General features: G+C 36.3%; 1 non-coding gene across 1 annotated transcript; it reads right to left on the bottom strand.

Moving 5' to 3' along the window:
• Positions 1–2221: 2221 nt before the first annotated feature.
• LOC132535037 (U6 spliceosomal RNA) lies at positions 2222–2324 on the bottom strand. Its single transcript, XR_009546823.1, has one exon. It is a non-coding gene; the product is annotated as a U6 spliceosomal RNA (small nuclear RNA).
• Between the last annotated feature and the right edge of the window lie 1965 nt (positions 2325–4289).

The raw sequence follows: 4289 nt of genomic DNA, 5'->3' as shown, positions 1-4289 counted from the left end.
ACAATGTTTGAAATTTTACTTTCATAAGTAAAACTTTAAGAATTGACCAAAGTATCTAAAATAAATGAATGCAAAAAGAATTTAAATGTTGGACCATGGCGAGAATTCACTGGGAAGTGTATATACAGTCAACTTAGCGTTCTAACACCATATTGGAGTGGCTTGGCATCAGAGGAAACTTTAGTGGTCTATGTACACCTACCACTGCAACCCCTCCCTCTCTTTGTAAGAATGAGAAAGTTTGTTTAAAGTAGTGTAATTATGCATGTGTAAGGGCCCAGGCAAGGAGCAGGTGTGAGAAAGGAGAAAACAAGGGTGTGAGAGAGGAGTGGAGGAAGGGGTGCTGTGGATTAAGCGCAGATGGTGCAAAGCGCAAGGACCAGTTAGGAACCCAGTTCAAGCCCCAGCTCCCCACCTGCAGGGGACTTGCTTGACAGGCATGAAGCAGGTCTGCAGGTCTCTCTCTGTCTCTCTTCCTCTCTATCTCCCCCTTCTCTCTCAATTTCTCTCTGTCTCTATCCAATAACAAATAAATTTAAAAAAATAGAAATACACATACCCAAGGTTCCTCCTCTCATCTCTCCCCCTTCATTAAATAAAAAAAAATCTTAAGAACTGAAATATAGCATTTATGAGTATTTTAATAACCTTAAAAATCTCCCAAAACGTTTTTCTGTAAGTGGCCAGACAATAAATATTTCACATTTTACAGAGCAAAGGATGTTACAACTGTACATAGCCACAAAAAAAATGTATCAGTGAACAAATTGCCTGCTAATGAAATGTAATTTGTGAACACTGAAATTTGAATGCTATATCTTTCCTACAGATCCTAAGATATTATTCTTCTTAAGTTATTTTTTCAATTATACATATACTAATCTTTGTTTTTTTAATTCACAATCTATACAAAAAAGGCAGTGGGTTACATTTAGCCCAAGAAATGTTTATATTGAGCCCTAATATAAATAAAAGGACATCATCATCAAAGTATGTAAAGTATAAAACTCACAAACAGCACTTTTATCTGAGAAAATGTAATACAAAATTTGAAAAGATAATCCGGGGGCGAGTGGTGGTGCACCTCATTGAGTACACATGTTACAATGTACAAAGACATAGGTTCAACTCCTCAGTACCCCCCCCACCTTCATAAGTGTTGAAGTAATATTGCTGGCATGTCTCTATCTCTTTCCCTCTCTATTTCCCTCTTTATTCTCAGTTTTCTGACTGACCCTATCCAATAAATAAATAAATAATGATAATTTAAAAACAAAAAGGGCAATCTACATGAAAATTTGGTTGATGAAAAGTTTTAATCAGACAAGTTTTTAGGGAGATGGAAAATGCAAACCAAAATTCCAGTTATTTTGGAAATAATGACAACAAAAATACTGAGATCAGAGGCTGTAGAGTGAATTTATAGTGGGATTTTTTGTTTAAATATTCATGTCAATAAACATTAAAACTAATATAAAAAATTGCCCTGTACACAAAGATACAAAAGGAACAAAAATAATATAAGGAAAAACACAATTAAAAATTTAATAAAGACTAGGGCAGAAAATAAGGGAGCTAGAACCAGCAGAAGGTTGATAGCATGGGGGCACAGAAGGTCTCAGGTTCAGTCCATGATGTCACCATAAGTCAGAGCTAAGCAGTGCCCTGGTAGTAAATAAATAAAGGTGAAAACTAATGAACTAGAGAATATAAAACAGGAGTTCTACTAAATTTAAACCATTTTTTCAAATTTAATTTTAAAAGTAATAAAAGAGGGAAATCTACTAGATAAAAATAAAAAAGCCAAGAGAATAACAAAAACCTTATGTAAGAAATAATAAAGCAGACAAAATAAACCTACACTTTTTTAATTATAAGAAATTACTTTGTAGACCTCTTTGTAGACCTTAAAGGAAATGCAATTCCTTAGAACAGTTAACTTACTAAAATGGACTCCCATTAGCAAGAAAAGTCTTAGTCGGAAAAAAAAAGTGAAAGTTATTATAAAATTACTCCCAAAATGCACTAAGATGCTCTAATCATTTTAAAAGGAATGCTCTAATCATTTTAAAAGGAAATTATACTTCACATTCAAAGAACCACTAGTTCCAGGCTTAGATAAAAATTTTCACAAAATTATTAATGCAGTAAAGTTTCCAAGTGAAGCAAGTATATAGCAAGTATATATTATTTTCTAACTTTAAGTATAATAAATACACATATAAATATGGAATACTTCACTAATTTGTGTTCATCCTTGTACAGGACCCATCCAAATCTCTATAGGGTTCTAATTTTAGTATATGTGCTTCTAAGATTAGAACTAAATATATTAAAAAGTTATAGAATAACATTGCTATGACTATCATCAAAATTATTAAATAGGGCTAGCAAAATAGCTGCCGCAGGAAAATGCTCTTTTCCATATGCATGACCCAGGCGCAAGTCCAGCTCCTATTATGGGAGGGGGGTGGGGGGTTGTATCGTAGTGTCTCTCCTCTTCTTCAATCTCTTACTATCTTAAATATTTAGTAGGCACAGAGAGGTGAAACCTCAGTGATGACAAAAATTAATTAGCTTTTTGGTGCCCTTGTTGTCTTTTTATTGTTGTTGTAGTTATTGTTGTTGTTATTGATGTCGTCATTGTTAGATAGGACAGAAATAATGGAGAGAGGAGGGGAAGACAGAGAGGGGGAGAGAAAGAAAGACACCTGTAGACCTGCTTCACTGCTTGTGAAGTGACTCCCTTGCAGATGGGGAGCCAGAGGCTCCAACCGGGATCTTTATGGCAGGTCCTTGCACTTTGTGCCACTTGCACTTAACCCACTGCCCTACCACCCGACTTCCTAGCTAACTGATTTATATCAACCAATAAAATCCAACATTTCATTAAGAAACTAAAACATGGTCGAATGAATTTTGGTGCAGGATATTCACTAGTAAAGTGGGTAGTAGAGAAATTTTTTTTTCTCTGCTACCCACTTTACTAGTGAATATCCTGCACCAAAATACTCTAAAGGAGGAATCTGACCAAGCACCCTTTACTGATTCAAAATATAACTTAGACAATAGGAATTGGTGCATGATTTATGTAGCTTATCATCTTAATTGAGAAGCACAAGGTACATTTCCACGATTAGAAATAGAGAAAGCCCAATATTTTCAGTGATGCTGAATAGGGTACTAATTTTGTTAACAATGTAGTTTGATTTAAAAAAATTCAACTGGGACCAGGGAAATAGCATCAATGGTTATGAAAGGGACTTTTGTGCCTCAAGCACTAGAGGTTCCAGGTTCAGTCCCTGGCACTACTATAAGTCAGAATTGAAGCATAGCTATGACCATGGGATGTAACTCAGACTGGCAGGGATGCAGAGGTTACACAGTCTCCTGTACTAAATATAAATAGACACGGGCCCTAGGTCAGGTAGAATGGATAAACCTCATAAAATGTTCATTTTTCCTGTAATAATACACAATTATAAGACTATCCCTAGAAAAATATTAATAAACTACTGTATTGAAATAGGTAAGTTGATAGTGTATTTCATATGGAAAAATAAACATATGCAAGCCACTGGAAGAATAAAAAAGCAGATTTTACTTAAAGATAACAAACCCTACAGGACATCTTTTTTTATATATTTTCCATTTTGTTGCCCTTGTTGTTTTATTGTTGTTGTACTTATTATTATTGCTGTTGTTGATGTTATCATTGTTGGATAGGACAGAAAGAAATTGGAGAGAGGAGGGGAAGACAAAGAGGGGGGAGAGAAAGATAGACAATGCACACCTGTTTCACTGCACGTTAAATGACTCCACTGCAGATGTGGAGCCAGGCGCTTGAACTAGGATCCTTACCACGATGGTCCTTGCACTTCAGGCCACATGAATTTAGCTTGCTGTGCTACCGCTGGACTCCCTGTACTGGACATCTTAATAATGGAAATTTTTTAATTGTGGACTTTTATGAGGAGTGGTTTATGGAGTAGCTGGAATCAGGCATTCATTCCCCATACAACTATCTACAGAGCAAGAGATCGAATTTGACACATAATATACAGCTGAATAAGTTCACAGCCTCATGTGGGTGCCAGTGCATGCTGTTGGGGAAACGGGAGTGGGCTGGAAGATATGGTGGAAACCGAAGTTATAGGCAGATGGCGATCAGCACTGACCCACACCATCTTGGACAGTAAAGCAGTTATCAGATTGCCCAGAAGAAAAGAAACTGGGGTTCCTGGAAGATGGCGGACTGAGAAGCTGCTAGTGGCTTGAGCTCTGACCAC

This window comes from Erinaceus europaeus, chromosome 20 (genome assembly GCF_950295315.1).
Source record: "Erinaceus europaeus chromosome 20, mEriEur2.1, whole genome shotgun sequence".
NCBI lineage: Eukaryota > Metazoa > Chordata > Mammalia > Eulipotyphla > Erinaceidae > Erinaceus > Erinaceus europaeus.
Note: the sequence above shows the minus strand (reverse complement) of the source record. Positions and strands in the feature narration are given on the sequence as shown.